This window comes from Urocampus carinirostris, chromosome 7 (genome assembly GCF_059441175.1).
Source record: "Urocampus carinirostris isolate Australia breed hairy pipefish chromosome 7, RoL_Ucar_1.0, whole genome shotgun sequence".
In the NCBI taxonomy this organism is placed as follows: Eukaryota; Metazoa; Chordata; class Actinopteri; order Syngnathiformes; family Syngnathidae; genus Urocampus; species Urocampus carinirostris.
Genome location: NC_142355.1, coordinates 44,037,727 through 44,058,076, shown reverse-complemented (window position 1 = coordinate 44,058,076; position 20,350 = coordinate 44,037,727).

Sequence of the window (20,350 nt, the reverse complement as noted above, 5' to 3'; positions counted from 1 at the left end):
TGCTTTGTGTTTACTATGTAAAGGTTTGCTTTCATTGGTATGTTTTACTCCTCCATTTAGCGTCGCTGCAAGTCTTGGGACCATAGCTAAAGAAATTCAAGTTTTTCAAGCAAGATTCTTAACTGATCAAGAAAGTGATTATTTTGGCAGGGCGTTTGGACAATACTATGCCAGCATCTTCATGATGCCATGATGGAAACTAATGACAGACCAGTATCCTATATGACGTTGACCAATAAAAACGTAGAGGCGTGTGAATCGCATGAACACTGCAATCCATACATTTGACCTTACGAGGGGCCCAAAAAAAATCGTATTCCTCATTGTAGAGTGAAAACCTTGTAAGCCATGGACGCTGTAACCCGCTGTAACCACCGTACTTTTAAAGAGCAAATTCACAAAAAACAACTGACGAATTGTCCAACAGGATTTGACAGGTTCCGGTGTGACAGTAGAAAAAGGATCCCACAAATGTAGATGCAAAATATGTTTTTAGAAAAAGGATTATCTATAGCAGGTCTCTCAAACTCACAGCCCTGGGGGCAAATGCGGCCCATAGGTTTACAAAAGCACATTATAAATGCAGACCAATTACCATTAAAAAGATAAATGTTGGTTCAGTCGGTGTAATCAAATATGGCCAACCGCGTGGAAAGGGATTGAGTGACTAAATTTCCCTTGGAGATGTTAACTACCACAGAGAGGGTCTTTAATTCTACCCATTTTCATGATTTGCTTCATTCACATTTCTTCCCTTGCAACTGTAAATGTAACCTTTTGTTTAGGCTAAACTTTCCAAAACTCAATTTACCTCAATTCTCATGCCAAGCCCGCAAACATCACAGCGGCCAAACAATATCTAAAAGGTCTTCATGCTTAAATACTTTTAACTGGCAACTCACAAACACAAACACAGTTTGTCATATGAAGTCATGTATCATTCTTTACATCAGTAGTGCTGTGGAATTTGAAATTGAAATTGCAGATCTTATCTCCAGAGGCAGGGCATTCCATAACACCGGGGCCCGGATGGAGAACGCTCTCGAGCCTGCAGACTTCTTGGCTCTTGGAGTCACAATTAGACCGGCATTTTCCGAGCGCAGACTCCGTGCAGGAACAATGGGGGAAATCAAATCAGAGAGATAAGAGGGTGCAAGCCCATGCAAACATTTATATGTTAATAAGAGAACCTTAAAGTCACATCTTAAGTAAACTGGGAGCCAGTGCAAGTTGGCCAATACAGGAGTAATATGCTCAAACGTTTTGGTCTTAGTCAAAAGTCTAGCTGCCGCATTCTGAACCAGCTGCAAACGTTTAATGCTAGACATCAGGAGACCAGAAAGCATTACAGTCATCAAGCCGAGAAGTAATAAACGCATGAATTAAAACCTCTGCATCTGATTTGGCCAGCATCGAACGAATCTTCGCAATATTACGGAGGTGGTAGAAAGCTATTCTAGTAATATTTTTCACGTGTAACTGAAACGACAGATTAGGATCAAATATAACACCTAGATTTTTGACCAAGTCACGATGGGTGATTTTACATTTGTCTAGGTTCAGGGTAGTGTTTGAAAACAACTGACGACAGTGAGCTGGACCAATAATCAACATTTCAGTTTTTTCTGGGTTAAGGCGTAAAAAATTAAGTGACATCCATCTTTGAATCTCAGTAAGGCAAGCCTCCAGATTTCTACAACTTAAATGTCCAGTTGTCTCCAGTGGCACATACAGTTGAGTGTCATCTGCATAGCAATGGAAACTAATAGTATACTTGCGGATAACATCACCAAGCGGAATCATACAAATACTAAAAAGAATGGGGCCAAGTTCAGAGCCCTGTGGAACACCACACGGGACATGAGAGTGTTTAGAGGCCAGATGGCCATAATTAACACAATAGATCCTGTCTGACAGGTAGGACTTAAACCAGAAGAGTACAGTTACTGAGATACCAATGCATTCCAGACGGACAAGTAATATGTTGTGGTCGACAGTATCAAAAGCAGCACTGAGATCCAGCAGCAGTAACATTGATGAGGCACCGGAATCTATTGCTAAAAGGAGATCATTGGTTAGTTTAGCCAGGGCTGTCTCAGTAGAGTGATTTGCCCTAAATGCTGACTGGACAGTTTCAAAGAGGTTATTTTCTGAAATGAAGTCATTGAGCTGCTGTGCAACGATCTTTTCAAGTATTTTTGCAAAAAATGGCAGATTTTGTGTTAGACTATCAAGGGACAAATCATTGAAACTGGAGAACAACCGCCGACACGGTCCTTCCCTAACACCTCCACATCTTTGAGGGAGGAGGAGGTTACAGAGCATTCATTTAAAATGTCATTACTGATTAGTTGAATCTTTTTATTAAAAAATTCCATGAAGTCATTTGAAGAATAAGTAGAACTATTTGAGTTAAGTTGTTTTCTGGTAAGTTTCGCAATTGTGTCAAACAAAAATTTCGGATTATTCTTATGTTTACAAATAATCTTAGAGAAAAACAATGCTTTAGCTGAGGCAAGAGCTACTTTATATTTCAGCAAGCTGTCACACCAGGCCAGTCGGAAGACCTCCAGCTTTGTAGTGCGCCATTTTCGTTCAAGTTTCCTGCAACCTTGTTTGAGTGACCTGGTTTCTTCAGTAAACTAAGGTGTATGATTCTTAGGTCGAAATATATGCCTTAGGGGCGCCACAGAATCAAGAACATTAACCAAAGCAGTATTGAAGTTGTTTGTAAGGAAGTCAACAGACCCAGTGTACGAATGGAAGGCTGCAGTTACCGTAGGTAATAGTTTCGTTAAAGCTAATGCCGTTGTAGGGCGGATATTGCGACTGCTAAAGCCTAAATTTTCCTTATCACAGTAAACATTAAACAGCACTTCACACTTAACAAGATAGTGATCAGAGATGGCATTAGGATACAGTAACACTGTAACATTTGAGGCCACAACGCACCGGGTCAGAACAAGATTCGAGTGTTCCCATCTTTATGAACTATTTGATTGAAACCAAATGTATCAATCAGTGACTTTAAAGCAATTGCAAGTGAATTTGATGGGGTGTTTATGTGAACATTAAAATCACCAATAATTACAACATTGTCCGCATAAGTTATTTCGTCTGTTTACAGTTCCGAAAATTCATCCCAAAAATTTGAATATGGTCCAGGTGGGCGGTACACAACAACTACATAAATTGGTGTTGACATTAAGGACCTCATAACAAGTGCTTCAAACGTTTTAAAAACCGTAGGGGTACCAGGAGTAAATTTCAACTTAACCTCCGATATAAGAGTAACGCCTCCACCTTTTTTGCATGGTCATGCCAAGTGCAAACTCACAAAGTTAGGGGGAGAAGCCTCATTTAACACTACAAACTCATTTGGTCTTAACCAGGTCTCACAAAGGGCAATAAGGTTAAGATTGTCTTAATTAATAAGGTCATTGACAAGTAAAGTTTTGGAGGCTAGTGATCTAATATTCAGAAGGCCAAGCTTCAGAACTGTGGACTGAGCTGAACACTTTCCCGAGTTTTGAACCTTAATGGCAACCTTAGTGGTAACCTCCACAGGATGATACTGCAGGGTCTTGTGCCTTGCATGACGGCAGATGCGACCCAAATTCCATACCACAGGAATATTGTTGACAGGTGGAGTAGCATGACGACTAGTGGTAGTAAATATTGTTATTTCTTCTCTCTCCTCACCTAACAAGGGAGAATCAGAGGTAAGAATCACAGAAGAAGATGCTACAGAAGAGTAGAGATCAGGGTGTGTGGTGCAGGCAATGGAACGCTCTAAACTATAAAAACTATGTGAATTACATGAATTTAGCATAGCGCTCTCTGTTTTGACACGTTTAGCCTTGAGATTCTCACTTTTTTCCTGTGTTTTTGCTTCTGTTTTGCTCTCGCCACGATCTGTTTGATTTTGACTACTTATCCGTTCCGAGCAATCTACTCCCAGCGACCAACGACCTCTGGATCGAGTGTGCGCTCCTTTCTCTTGTCCCCAATAAACTGTGAGTAACGTCACGCGAGTGGGTTCTGCTACCTTTTTTCTGTGCTGGTACCTGACAGAACTGGATGATCCATTAGTCAAGGGAAACCAGTCCCTTCTTCACGCTTCAGCTATTGCTCGTTCACTCGGATTTTGAGATTGATTGATTTTGTCTTGGTTTTAACTAGAAGCATTTTGCTGTGCATTGTGTTCAGCAGGGACAGATTAGGGAGTGGTTTTTTTGTTGGGTGGGTGCAACTGTCCGTATGCGCAACTGTGATAGCTGGTGTAAGCTGTCAGTTAAACAGCGAGGGGGCGCTGCCTTTGTAAATAAACTAGGAACCTAGCAACCGCTAGTTTTTTTCACATTGAAAAATAAATTCATCAATTAATCAGACTAAAGAAAGTCAGAAAAGCGCAACAAAATCATAAGTGGGTGCTTCGTGGATTATTATCAGGTTCCTAAAGCGACTGGTGTCAGGGGAGAAGGCAAGGGCGGTGCCGCTGTTCTGGCCTACTGCTAACGGCTAGGCTAAGAGGTGTCCGAAGCCATCGCTGTGGACCCTGTTTCTAGCCAAGGCCAGCTCCATCAGACTGTTCAAATTTCTTTTTAAATCAACACAAACTTCAATTAATCATCTGACTCCAATTTGTGACCTTTCCCAATCACCACTCATCCAAACAATTTGCACGCTCTTTTCTGCATAGAAGGTTCTCAAGAAGCCGGCATTTTCACTCACGAGTGGATTTATTTCTAACACACAAATCAATACAGCTCTGCACGCTTCTCCTTCCAAAAGCCGACTCTTTTCCTTCTTCCGAGTGGCTCAGCAAAGAATCTCCTCCGCCACTTGGTTGGGTTCCATTGGTCTCCCGTCGTCGACTCCGCCTGGTCGCGGCGCAGCCCGTTCCCATTGGTCTCCCGTTCCCGGAAGAATGGCGTGTCAACCTCCTCCGCCTCGGCCCCCAGACAGCTGGTCACCTCCCACTGCCTGAGAGCTGCACTACGTCAGAATCTACTCCAGAAAACGTTTGCACAAAACACAGAAAGTCCAACAGACAAACCCAATTTCAAACTTCCATATTCCTTTATTCCCTCTCAAGCCCTCAGACGACTGAGGTCATCATTCAAACACCCCATTTCCCGCCATACACCGAAAATCAGCAATCGATTAAAAAAAATTAGCAGAAAATTAAAAATCAATAAAAAATTTCATTCAGGTATAAAATCATTAGTAAATTTAATTCCATTATAAAATCATTAGTAAATTTCATTCCATCCTCATGGCCCCAGGTCCCCGAGGCCACCTTCACATACTCACACGCCAAACTCCCGGAGGGCCACCGCTGTCTCCGCCTCCTGGGGGTCCTTCTGAGAGATCAACATGTACTGGCCACCCTGAGGGAGTGGCCCCAACGTACGCTCAATTGTTCTTACAGTTAATGATCTACGACAGGGAATACAGCAACAGCTACATAATACCATAATAGCAGCAAACACAGCAATAGAAGTTAGTACTGATGCAATCAAGCCTTTATATTTGCCGAAGACATTCAACCAGTCCACACCTGAATGTTCCCTCATTTTGTTACTCAGCGCGCGCAGACCCTCCAATGCCCTGGTAAGTCGGCCATCTGGAGATGTATTGTTGGGGATCAGAGTGCAACACTGGTCTCCAAAAATACCGCAAAAACCTCCGATTTCAGGTAATACCATATCTAACCCCATTCGGTTTTGAATCGCCATCAGAGACGTGGCCGCCAATTGTTCATGCACCGCCTGGAGTGCCGAGGTGGTGAAATTAGCCAATCGTTGGACATTGTAATGCACATAATTGATTCAATCCACATTCTTGGTTAAGGTCACATACATGAAAATGCTCTCCCATCCTGCTGCAACTTGGTCCACTAATTTGTATTCATCTGGGACCACTCTTGGTACTCCAATTGCATCAATGTATGTAGGGTCCCCTGCACTCAACCATTCCTGCATGTCCCTCTTCCTTCTCATGAGGAAGGGAATTCCTCCCCATTGTCCAACGTTTCCCCAATTTCTTTTGGCCAGGTCCAATGCTGTCACACTAACTGGCATGATCAGCGTAACTAGGGCACACTTACCAGTGGCATTGGTGGGCAGCCTATCATACAATACTTTCTCTCCACACCACAGCCAAACATCCGCACGAGCAAGAGGGGCTCCTGCTGGCAAAGACACATTTTCATTACACCATGACTTCTGGATGTTCCCAACCCCAGGGCCAGTCCCATTCAACTTCAAGCAGGTGAAATTTTTCTTTGCAACTTGGGTGTCGAAAATAGGCTTTTTCTTTTCCATTCCTGTCAGTAGAAAGGCCGAGTCCAATTGGCTACACTCTCCTTTGAGAGTCTTATTATACAGGAAACCCAAGAGGCAAGTTTTGGATATAGCATTTGCTGCCATGATTTTCAAAACTGGTCTTGCACCTAAGCAAACCAAACAATTCTCGTTTGTATTATTAGCTGCCTGCTCAGCCATGAGTAGCCAATTATTCGTAACCATAGAAATACCTGTGTGAAACATAAACCCGTCATCCACTGTCGTCATTGTCTTTGCAATTCCCCCCTCTATTTCAGTATATTTATTCATCAATGGTGCATCTCCTCTATGCATGGTATTATTTTCACAAATTACGATAGGAAAATATGGGTCTTTCCCTGATGTGTATGCCCATAATAAGAACCCCCAACATGAAGTATTAGCAATCATTATCTCTTGCTGTGGGTATGCAATAGACGTGTTCCCCATATCTACTGTTAACTCTAACACCTCCCCCTCCTTACTCAGTTACTTTGTGCCTATAGTACTTACTTATGTCATTTTGAGGGGGACTCCAATAGTCACCTATCAGCTCATCCCAACCAAATCTCATCACGTGTCCTGTCAAGTACCACCAATAACGCGGAAACATGTCCCCTGTTACTTGCGACATATCTAATCATGCATATGTATGCCATGCTTCTCGAAAACCCCTCAACGCTTTTATTGGGATACTAAGCTGTGTGATTGTGTTTGGAGCCACTGTAAACCGCAACAAATTATTATATGCCCACTTGACCATCCAAGATTGATATCCCTTCTCATATTGGTCCCAGTAATCTTGTCCTGTTTATCTTTTCACCCTCTGAATCGATGGGGATCTCACCGGCCAGTCTTGATATCGGGGCTGATAATTGTCCAATTTATCAATCAAATCATTCCACTGATGTGTCCAATTAATAATTGTCACCCAAGTGTTTACCCATTTCGGTTGTTTACATATTATATTTAACAGTAACTGTTGTGTCTGTGTCAGCGTCTTACCACCATCTTGCTCTGCTCCATACCATACCGTTCCATTACAGGAATGGTACACCATCTCTCGTTCCTCCTTCACTCCATTACTCCTTTCATCCTGTATAGTAAATTCAAATGCCAACATTGTCCACACAAAGCATAAACCAACTAGCAAAACAACCCACTAAACTTACGCGTTTACAATAATATTGTTTGTTCGATCCCATTTGACGGTTTATTAATCCGACTCTTACTACCTTCCCTCTCTTGACCGGCCCGTCCGGGCAGTAAACCCGTAGGCTCACCATAAATAGGCACAAAATCAGGTGCCGGCCGCAACTGTGAGTAATGATACCACTTATGCCATTTAGAGTCCAGCTGTACGGCGTGTGAGGTTCTAGCCAGAACCCTGAACAGTCCCTTCCAGCGCGGTTCAGTCCACTTCCAGGAAAGCACCCGGAGGTAGACGTACGGAGTCAATAATTCAAACGGGGCAAAGCCCGTCATTTTATAGATAGTTTGGCGGACAACTAGGAGTGCCAAGGGCAAGGCTTGCAACCACGTCATTTTGGTTCGAGCTATGATTTTCGCAAATTTCTCTTTCAAAGTCCTATTGAATATTTCCACTTTGCCTTGGCTCTGGGGGTGATAAACACACCCAAAGCGATGTTTCAGCCCCAAAAGGGCCTCAACCTTGGCCATTGCTTTGTTGTTGAAATGAGTACCATTGTCTGATCTAATCAATGCAGGAAAGCCATCTGTCGGGATATAATGATTCACTAGAGCTTTAATCACTGACGTGGTGTCTTCCTTGGCACACGGATAAGCCTCTGGCCAACGTCAATTTGAATCCATAATGACCAGAAGGAAACGCTTACCATTTACCCTGTCAATCATGTCCGTAAAGTCAATTACAATTTCAGCTCCGGGCCAGGCCACAGGAGAGAATGCCCCTGGTTTAGGTTTCAATGTCGGCCTGGCATTAAAAGTTTGGCATAGGTCACAGGCCGCCACAAACTGCCAGACCACCTCTTGTTACTTTGGATGCCCCCATTGACGGAATTTGGGAAGCATTGCCTGAGGCCCCACATGCGCCACTGTATGGGCCTGAGACAACACTGAGGGCATTGGTTGTCCTTCCGGGAGGACCGGCTGACCCCTGGGGACCACCCAGAGACCATCCGATCACCTGACTGCTTTTGACGCGATCCACACTGATTCTTGTTCGGGCGACGACGTACCTTGTGCCTCCATGATCTGATCCAGTGCCACCTCAGGGGCCACTGGGAGATCCGAAGGTTCGCCATCACAAAACTACAGCGGAGGATGCAAACATCATCTCCCCCTGCGGAATGTACCCGGCCACTTCCTTCGCAAGGGCGTTTGCCCTCTCATTACCTTTCGCCACCATGGTGTTGGCTTTCGAGTGTCCATTAAGGTTTTGTGAGAAATGTCCTTGCCTTTTGCTGTCAGACAGCCATTGTGTAGCCACCCTTTGAGGTCAATGAGGGCTGCTGAAGCTGCAAATGCCGAATCAGTATATACAGTCAATTGCTGTTGCGGACACTGTTCCAGGGCCAACACCAAGGCTAATACTTCCGCAGCTTGAGCAGAAGGTTTTGTTGTCAACCGTTGAGCTTTTACAGGCACAAAAACACCATCCGTCCACTTGGCACAAAAGCACCATCCGTCCACTCCACCACCGCCGCGGCGGCATGGAGTGTTCCATCCTTTGCACGCCAACAGCACCCATCCGTGAACATCACCCGACCACCATCCAATGGTTCAGCATATAGGTCCCCCGGGACCTTCTGTTCTTTCTGCACTTTCAATGCACACTCATGTGCACCCTCAAGAAGGTGATTCGCCATGTTAACACCGTCATGCACATACGTAACATTAGGGGCCGTTAATGTTTTCATCATCCGTGTTTGTCTCAGGTGCGTCAATGTGAACGCTGCCGAGGCCACAAAGGCCGACACCGCGTGGTCAGTCAGCACCTGAACTGGATATCCCATGACCACATGTGCCGTTTTCTGCAGGACCCTTGCCAGTCCGGCTGCATAACTCACACAATCTGCCTGTTTTTGTTCTATTCTGTCTAATGGCACACTGCAATACATCAAGACTTCCCAGTTGACACCCTGCCTTTGATACAATGCCGCGTTTACTGTTTTTTCATTTGTCGCCACATCCAGATGAAATACCTTAGTATAATCCGGAGTAGCCAGGGCTGCTGCTGACGCCAATTACTGAATTAATTGCACAAACAACGTATCATCCTCGGGGGTCCACTGTAGAGTGGCCTTCAAATTGCGGACCCCCTGTTGATGGGATGTAAGCTCGACTATAGCCACACAGTCCCAGAAATGACAACATCTCCTGTACCGTTTCTGGACGTGTATGTCATAAAATGGACTGGAGTTAACGTTATATCATTTACTGGCCGCAAATCGTGGGCCATCCTCCATGTCACACCATAGGCCTTTTGGACCGGCCTCAGAGGTGTGTTCCAAAAGGACGCCGAATTTTCCAGCACCCCCGCATCCCATAGTCCCGCCACTGTATCATCCATACCTTTATCTGCTTCCCTCGGCCAGCAATATTAAGGACGGCGCATCGGAACGGAACAATCAACTTCCAGTTTAATTGGCTCAACTGTATGACAAAACCCAACATCAAACAGACCCTGTGACCACAAGGTCTGTGGCATTTGATCCATCATTGCCTGCGCAGACTCATGGTCAGTCTGTTCCCGTCCATGATGGCGGTCCAAAAAGACTAGTTCCAGTTCTGACTCATCTACCATTTTAGTCATTATCCTATAACTTTTAGTTGAGGCTGAATGCCACACATCTGGAATCTCAGTTATCATCCAATCATGTTGTTGTGTCAGTCGCTTCACCATGGGACCCAAATGGCGGGGCTCACAGCCTGGCGACACAGCCAATGACATGTGAGGCAAACCTTCCTCGCCCATTAGGTACCAAGGCTCCTGCTCAGACGACAACCGCACATATGCTGCCACCCCCTCGGGGCCCACAAAGATGCATGGGGATTGTAATGTCCAATTATCTCCCTCAATCTTTTCAAACGCATCTCTCTATATCTCATCCGAATTTCTATCATAATATTGAGTGCAATGCAATGGATCCACCGGGGGATGGTACTATGCCAGCGCCTGGATCCAGGGTTTCCGCAGAAGGTAAGTGGAGTAAACACCTCCCCCAAATGGGGTTTCAGGACTCAACTTGGCCCAATAAATCCGTGCCGTCTCCGGCACCGTAGGGAGTGGCGCCATAAACCACTGACCCCCGGGTGTGACTGGCTGGGAACATCCCACAATCTGGCCATCAAGAAATGTCACAGTGAGTCTCTTTTCTCCACACAAGATTTGAGCTCTTAATGCTGACAACATGTCTCTTCCCATCAAGTTAATGGAGTGTCCACTGTGTGGACATATGAATGATATAGTTTCTGTTCAGTGTTTGTAATTTCAGTTTTCAATGGCCGGGTGAAAGGCAAAGTCTGAGGACGTCCCGTGAAGCCGACCAACATTGCAACTCGTCTCGACAACGCTTTGCTTGGCAGTGGCATATTGATTGATGAATGTGTTGCCACCGTATCCACCAACATCTGGACTGGAGTGCCCGCCACTGTCAACTGAAGCATTGGCTCTGCCTGGCCAGTGCTTCCTGAGCTTCCCAGGCCCCCCTATTCGTCATGGCCGTACCACGGGTCAGCCTGGTAAATCCTGTGGATTCGGCTGTGGCCATGGACGGGGCTGCTGCGGTCCCTCTTGTGGTGGAGGCCCCGCTGGTTGGTTCTGCTGCACCGGATTTCCATGGCAATCACGTGCCCAGTGGTCTGGAGATCCACAATTGTCCCCTGGGGGAAACCTGTTCCTTCCACGACCTGGGAGGGCACCGCGCCCACGCCCTCTGTATCCACCCTGGAAACCGGGGTCCTGGCCTCGTCCAGTCCCCGCTGGAGCCTGATACATCTGTTTTTGTTTTGCTTTTTCCTGTTTTGCCTCACCATGCAACTTTGCCAACTGCTTGACCAAGCTAGTCGCCAGAGCATCTGTTTCCTTCTGATCTTTGTTCGCTTTTTCCATATATATACGGCAATGGTGTATCAAAGCCTCTTAAAACTCTGCTCCGGACAAACCAAAATATCTGGATCAACTTTCAAAATCTTCTGTACCTCATTTGGGAGGCCATTCAACATTGCTGTCCTGAACATCATTTCGGCTTAAGGAGTGCTACCTGGATGTGTACCTGTTCTGTCAATCCATATTTCTAACGCCTGAGCATAATGCTGTTCAGGAGTCACATATTTTCCATAATTAAAGATTGTCGGCACTGCATCCACTGGGGAGGGAAAGGCCGCCTTCAATTCCCGAAATAGTGCCTCTGATACTTCAGCCAGGGGCGTTTCTCTCCCCATCTGGCGGGTACCTGCTGCCCCCTCAAGACTTTGTAATTGAACAAGGGAGCACGACCCCAAAATAGCTTGTCTCAAGTCCCCCAATGCTGTCCTGACATGGCTGCCAGAAATTTAGTGATCCAGGCTCGGGCCCCCTTGTGTAAGGGAGGCAATTTTTCCACCAAAGCAGCCACATCCCTTAGCACCAACGGCTCATAGTGTCGGCCTGCATGTGACACCACAAAGGGAGCCATCGTCTGCGGCTGCTCCTGTTGTGTGATCATCTTCCCCTTCCTGCGTGTCTGATAACCTCGTACATTTTCCTCATTGCTATGTGCTCCTCCCCTGCTCAGAGCCCTAGTCATCTGTCTCTGCTCTCTTATCAGCTCTTCATAATCATCATCATCACTTTCCTTCGCTCCGTCATGGCAACCCATGTCACTAGGCTGCCCCTGATTCCGTATTTCTGTCATGGCTTTCTCTAACATATCTCTTTCCTCACTCTGTACTTGCTCTCCTTCAAACAACTTACGTGGTGCCTCCTTTCTCCTTAATTTTGGTGTCCGCTTACTTCCTGTGCTTGCCGGGCCCTCATTTCCACCTCGCGTCATCCCGGGCGACTCTACACATCCTTGCTGCTCCCCCCTCAATTTTTTTTTCTCATTATTCACAACCTGTTCGATTAACTGTATGGTTGCGGGTGTGATGTGTGAATCCTCTCTTTCTACATCTAAAACTATTCTTCCACCCAGCGTAATTATCGGAGCCATGAGTGGCGCCGCCGTATCCGGCGGCATCCCAAGGACATACTGTCACGAATCCGGCAACTGTGGATAAATGCCTCTCTCATTCCGTCTTTTCAACTACTTCCTTTTCTTCCTGCGCACTCTTATCACTGTCCTCCCTTGTAATCACTGCCAATGCCGTCGCTATGACCGCCAACTGGTGACTGCCTCGTCTATCTTTTTCCAATTGTTTAAATTCTTTCTTAAGTTTGTTACGTTGTCGCCATCCGCCTTGACTGCGATCCTCCTTCATTTCTTGGAGATCTGCCAAAATTTTACTTTCTTGTGCTGGAGTTGCCTCGCTAACTTAGAAATGTCCCATGTTCTCGGTTCTCCGCGGAACAAATCATCCTCTTTTAACTTTAAAAACAGTTTCTTACTCCTTTCCTTTTCCTTCTTAATTTTCTTACTCTTGATCCCGCTAATTAGCTGCGTTTCTAACTTTGCATAATGACCATTAATCTCAGGCCATACGTCCGTCATTCTCCAATCCACTCGTGCATGTCCTAACAACTTTTTACGCAGAACAATTTTACTTCACACTCACACCACTTCCACTCAGATACGTAAATCCCAGATTTTAAACCGTACCGTAACCACGAATAGTTCTAAACTATTTTAGTAGGTAAATCCCAGATTTTAAACCCTACTGACGTCCACACTATTACTCTTTACGCCGTTCCGCTCCTCTTTCCTCTTTTGATTTAGTGTCGCCAATGTGCAGAATTTTGAAAAGGATTCTGGTTACCTTGTTTTCACTGTGGGGCCCAAGAGGAAAGACGGTCGGACGCATGGCTCCTTTATCAGGTCGTCACCTGGTGCGGACGTGGATCCTAGATCCGAGTCCCAGACTCTTGTGGTTTTTCTCGAAGTCCCGGACTTTGTTTACCTCTCTTGCAGTCACGTCGGGGGTCACCAGAAATTGTTGGAATTTCTTTTTAAATCAACACAAACTTCAATTAATCATCTGACTCCAATTTGTGACCTTTCCCAATCACCACTCATCCAAACAATTTGCACGCTCTTTTCTGCATAGAAAGTTCTCAAGAAGCCGGCATTTTCACTCACGAGTGGATTTATTTCTAACACACAAATCAATACAGCTCTGCACGCTTCTCCTTCCAAAAGCCAACTCTTTTCCTTCTTCCGAGTTGCTCAGCAAAGAATCTCCTACGCCACTTGGCTGACTCCCATTGGTCTCCCGTTCCCGGAAGAATGGCGCGTCAACCTCCTCCGCCTCGGCCCCCAGACAGCTGGTCACCTCCCACTGCCTGAGACCTGCCCGACGTCAGAATCTACTCCATAAAACATTTGCACAAAACACAGAGAGTCCAACAGACAAACCCAAATTCAAACTTCCATATTCATTTAAGACATAAAGTGGATGACCTGAAGCTACAACTCGTGGGAAACTGCTACAATTGGGAGAGTTATTTCAATCATCTGGATCCGTTTCGATTCAAGGACACCCAATGCTAGTGCGCAGCTATCTTTCTAAATTTCATTTACCGAAAGAAGAAGCCCTATCAAGTTCCTTTTACTTTTCCATCCATCCATCCATTATCTTCTGCTTATCCGGGGTCGGGTCGCGGGGGCAGAAGCCTTAAAATAGAAGCCCAGACGTCCCTATCCCCAGCCACCTCCCCCTGCTCATCCGACGGGATCCCGAGGCTTTCCCAAGCCAGCCGAGAGACATATTCTCTCCAGTGTGTCCTGGGTCGCCCCCGGGGCCTCCCCGGGTCCTCCTGCCGGAACACCTCCGAGGGCGGTGTCCAGGAGGCATCCTTATCAGATGCCCGAGCCACCTCAACTGGCTCCTCTCAATGCGGAGAAGCAGTGGCTCTACAGAGAGACCCTCCCGGATGACTGAGCTTTTCACCTTATCTCTAAGGGAAAACCCAGACACCCTACGGAGGAAACTCATTTGGGCCACTTTATCCGGGATCGTGTTCATTCGGTCATAACCCAAAGTTCATGACCATAGGTGAGGGTAGGAACAAAGATCGACCTGTAGATCGAGAGCTTTGCCTTTCGGCTCAGTTCCCTCTTCACCACGACGGACCAGTACAGGGTCTGAATGACGGCAGACGCAGCACCGACCCGCCTGTCGATCTCCCGTTTCATCCTACCCCACTCGTGAACAAGACCCCAAGATACTTGAACTCCTCCACCTGGGGCAAGATCTCATCCCTAACCCAAAGGGAGCATGTGTAAAGTAAATTACATTTAGTTATTTTTGTATTTCTCTGTCACCTATTTTACAAAGAATCCTGATGAAATTAACTTGTTTTAACCTGTTTTTCCTATTCTGTTTTCTATTTTTCTATTTTGAATATATGAGTAATCATTAAAATACACACACATACTCTTTATAGGAACGGATCATTTCTTCCTCAAGTCAAGTCATTTTTATTTGTATAGCCCTAAATCACGAAGAGTCTCAAAGGGCTTCACAGATTGTTACACTATATTACACAAACTATTTTCAACCGACAAGAGGAGTAGGTTATTCGTATGCAATGGAGTAGAAGTGAGTTTTAAGTTTAGATTTAAACATTTCCACTGAGGTTGCAGATCGAATCTCAGGGGGAAGAGCATTCCACAGCACCGGTGCCCGGATGGAGAACGCTCTCGAACCAGCAGAAGACTTCTTTGCTCTCGGGATCATCAGAAGACCAGCACTCTCAGATCGTAGGCTTCGGACCGGGACATAGTGGCAGATCAGATCTGAAAGATAAGAGGGAGCAAGTCCATGTATGATTTTGTACAATACTAAGAGAACTTTGAAGTCACATCTTTGGCTAACTGGGAGCCGATGCAGGTTTGCCAAAATCGGTGTTATGTGATCGTACTTTTTTGTCCTGGTTAAAAGCCTCGCTGCGGCATTTTGTACTAGCTGAAGAGACTTGATTCTGGACTTCGGGAGACGGGAGAGTAGTGCATTGCAGTAATCGAGACGGGAGGTAACAAATGCATGAATTATTGTTTCCGCATCAGACTGAGACAGTATTGAACGGATTTTAGCAATGTTGCGAAGATGGAAGAAGGCAGTTCTAGTAATTTGCTTTACATGCATCTCAAAGGATAGATCAGGGTCAAATATGACACCTAAATTTTTAACTGAGTCACTCTGTGTGATGTGACATTTGTCAATGTTCACAGCAGTTTTTGAGAATAAGTCCCGGCATTTAGAAGGACCAATGACTAACATTTCGGTCTTTTCAGAGTTAAGACGCAAGAAATTGAGTGACATCCACTCTTTTATCTCAGTGAGACAGGCCTCCAAATTTCCACAGTTTAGTGTGGAAGATTCCTCCAACGGAAGATATAGTTGAGTGTCGTCTGCGTAGCAATGGAAGCTGATATTGTACTTGCGAATAATATCACCTAATGGAAGCATGTAAATGTTGAAAAGTAGGGGGCCGAGCACTGAACCCTGCGGAACACCGCAGGTAACATTAAAGGGCTCAGATGTCGTTTCACCATATTTAACACAGTGCGTCCTATCTGAGAGGTAGGATTTGAACCACGAGAGGACGGCTCCTGAGAGACCAATCCATTTTTCCAACCGTTCTAGTAGGATATTGTGGCGCACTGTGTCAAAAGCAGCACTAAGATCCAGCAGCAGCAAAAGTGATGAAGCGCCAGAATCCATTGACATTAGGAGATCATTTGTTACCTTGATCAGAGCTGTCTCAGTAGAGTGGTTAGCCCTGAATCCTGATTGCATGGATTCAAAAAGGTTATTCTCCGATATGAAAGCATTCAGCTGCTGTGCCACTACTCTTTCTACTTTAGAGAGGAAAGGTAGGTTTGACACAGGTCTGTAATTACTTAATATTTCTGGATCAAGGTTGGGTCGTTTCAGTGTGGGTTTAATAACGGCGGACTTAAAAGCTGCTGGAACTACACCTGAGGAGAGTGATGTATTTATAATATTTAGAACTGAAGGCCCAAGGACGCTAAAAAGACTTTTAATAAGTGAACCTGGGAGCGGGTCGAACTGGCAAGTTGTCGGTTTGGCCGCATTCACCACTTGTTTGAGATCATCAAGTGACAGTTCACTAAAACCGGCCATTTTCCCAGGGCAGCCACCCTGTCGTGCATCTGTAAATTTCAGTCCGTTAATACGTGTGGTACTAACAATATCTTTTGCAATTTCTTCCTGTATGCATTAAATCTTCTTAGTGAAGAAGACCATTAACTCCTGAGCAGAGTGTGTCGAACTGTCTGCGATAGGCTGTTGCCTTGTAAGCGATGCTACAGTGTCAAAAAGGGCTTTGGGGTTGTTCTTTTGAGACGCAATCACCTTCGAAAGGTAGGCCGATTTTGCAGAGGCAAGGGCCGCTTTATACTTTAACAAGCTGTCACACCAGGTTTGATGGAAAACCTCAAGCTTGGTAGCGCGCCATTTTCTCTCCCATTTCCTGCATTCTTTTTTAAGGGTTTTAGTTTCATCAGTAAACCAAGGTGTGCGTCTTTTAGGACGTGATTTTAGTTTTATGGGCGCTATTGAATCCAGCACACTAGTCAGGGTGGTATTGAACTCATTCATGAGTGAGTCAATCGAGCCATTGTATTTAGGAAAGGACGCAACTGCTCCAGGAAGGAGTTCAAAGAGCTCAGAAACTGTGCCAGTGCTTATATTGCGTCCGCTAAATCCCTCAGCTTTATTAACTCTACATTTAGTTAGCACCTCAAATGTCACTAAATAATGATCAGAGATAACAGTAGTACACGGTAGCACCATAATGTTTGAGGTTAAAACTCCTCGAGTCAGAATCAAGTCTAGCGTGTTCCCATTTTTATGGGTTGGCAAGTCAACCAGTTGAGTAAAACCAAATGCATCAATTAGAGAACTAAACGCAATAGTAAGTGAACTGTGTGGGGAGTTCATCTGAATGTTAAAGTCTCCCATAATTATAATTTTGTCTGCATAGGTTACTAGTTCAGACAAAAGTTCAGCAAATTCGTCTAAGAAAGTTGTGTATGGCCCAGGTGCACGATAGATAGTTATTACATCAATTGACAATTGAGGGGACCGCATCACAAGAGCCTCAAACGTTTTGTAATTATTAGAGGTACGTGTATTAAATTTGAGCGATTTTTCAGAGATTAGCGCAACACCACCACCCCTTTTCAGCGTGCGTGCTATATGACTACTCTTGTAGTCTGGGGGAGAGGCATAATTTAGCGCTAAGTGCTCATCCGGGCGTAACCACGTTTCACAAAGACCCATACAGTTAAGTTTATAATCACGAATAATGTTATCGACAAGTAAAGCTTTTGGAGCAAGCGATCTAATATTTAACAGACCAAATTTCAGCTTTGCTGAATCATTTGACTTAGCTGAACTCTTTGTAGTCATTGTCGAGATCTTCAAAAGCTCCCGGCGTTGTGGCCGTTCGTGAGCGCTGAGTTTAAAGCGTCGGTTGTCCGGCGAGGAATGAATGGTGGAATTAGTTACATCCTCGCGTCCATCTTGCTGCTTGGACTTCACACGCTTCACACATCTACCTGCACGGCAACCACGCTTCTGTTTCCTTTCTTTACGGGGCCGCCGCCGTCGTTTATTAAGAGGAATAGCTGTCCACAAGCTCTACAACGGTCTAAAACTCCAAATTTGACTTTGCCTGATTTCATTGGTCAGCAGTGGATTAATATCTTTATTAACAGCATGCCACCTTTTTCCGACTGCGTACCATGGTCTCGGACTTGGAGGTGCTGATCCTAATACCGGCCGCTTTACACTCGGCTGCGAATCGCTCCAGTGAGAGCTGAAGGTCACGGCCTGAGGAAGCCAACAGCACCACGTCATCTGCAAAAAGCAGTGACGCAATGGTGAGGCCCCCAAACCGGACTCCATCCCCACCAAGGCTGTGCCTAAAAATTCTGTCCATAAAAATTATGAACAGAATCGGTGACAAAGGACAGCCCTGGCGGAGTACAACCCACACGAATCCTATTTACTGCCGGCAATGCAGACCAGACTCTGGGACCGGGCATACAGGGACCGCACAGCCCGGATAAGACTGTGCGGTACCCCATACTCCCAAAGCACCCCCCACAGAGACTCCCAGGGAACACGGTCGAATGCCTTCTCCAAGTCTACAAAACACATGTAGACCGGACAGGCAAACTCCCATGCAGCCTCAAAGACCCGGCAAAGTGTGTAGAGCTGGTCCAGTGATCCACGGCCAGGACGAAAACCACACTGTCCTCCTGAATCCAAGATTCGACCTCCTGGCGGACCCTCCTCTCCAGTACCCCTGAATAGACCTTACCAGGGAGGCTGAGAAGTATGGACCGGCATCTTCCCCCACCATCGAAGCCAACTCACCACCAGGTGGTGATCAGTTTACAGCTCCGCTCCTCTCTCCACCCGAGTGTCCAGAACATGCGGCCGCAGGTCCGACGAAACGACGACAAAGTCGATCATCGAACTACGGCCTAGGGCAGGGGTCGGGAACCTATGGCTCGCGAGCCATATATGGCTCTTTCTACGAGTATCTGTGGCTCAGAGACAGATTTGATTGCATGCAAAATTTCTCCATCTTGTCCAAAACTTGATTTGTCTATCCTGTTGAGTTACACGCAAAGCCAAACCGAAACTTAATGTCAAAAGATTACTTCGCAGTATATATATGGCACGTTTTTTACTACAATTTACAGTCAAGGTGTCACACAAAAAATGGGGGAAAAAAAACTCGTTTTAGCTGTACAACGCTAAAGAATCATTTATATGAAAGTTCACCATGTAATCTGTGTTCAGTGTTCAGATACTTTATGATGAATCCACAGATCTGTAAATACGCCAAAACATCGGAAGAGAACTTAGTCATTTGATTGGGTGAGTGGGAGGGATGGGTGGAGCTATGCAAAAAGTACAAGCACTCCTTCCCATCTCTCGCCAAAGGTAAGCACATAAGGCTCCCCATTCTCAGAATGTTGTGACGTTTTTACAAAATAAATGCTTGCATCTGGTTTTGAAACCAATATGTATGATAAAAAAGGGTCAAAAGGAGTTTAACCGATCTTGAGTCATTGCAAGAAAGAGACAAGTTTAAAGTGGTATGTTTGTTGATTTTGGGACAGGGGCTCTGGCATTATTCTCTTTTCATAATTTTTATCAAATCATCAAAAATAAATGTGCTGAAGACTAAGCTTTTGTCTGGGGCGCGGGTTTAGCAATTTAGTAAATTTGTCTCATAATATATGGTGTGGCTCTTTCCCAAAATAAAATTAATATTTTTTGCTTTTATGGCTCTTTGAGTCAAAAAGGTTCCCGACCCCTGGCCTAGGGTATCCTGGTGCCACGTGCACATATGGACATCCTTATGTCTGAACATGGTGTTCGTCATGGACAAACCATGACGGGCACAGAAGTCCAATAACGAAACACCACTCGGGTTGAGGTCAGGGCCGTTCTTCCCTATCACGCCCCTCCAGGTCTCACTGTCATTGCCCACGTGAGCGTTGAAGTCTCCCAGCAGTACGAGGGAGTGTCCAGGGGGCGCGCTCTCAAGCACACCCTCTAAGGAATCCAAGAAGGGTGGGTACTCTGAACTGCTATTTGGTGCATAAGCACAAACAACAGTCAGGACCCGTGCCCCCACCCAAACGCGGAGGGAGGCTACCCTCTCGTCAACTTGGGTGAACCCCAACGTACAGGCGCCGAGCCGTGGAGCAACTAATATGCCCACACCGGCTCTGCGCCTCTCACCACGGGAAACTCCAGAGTGGAAAAGAGTCCAACCCCTCTCGAGAGGACTGGTAACAGAGCCCAAGCCGTGCGTGGAGGTTAGTCCGACTATATCTAGTCGGAATTTC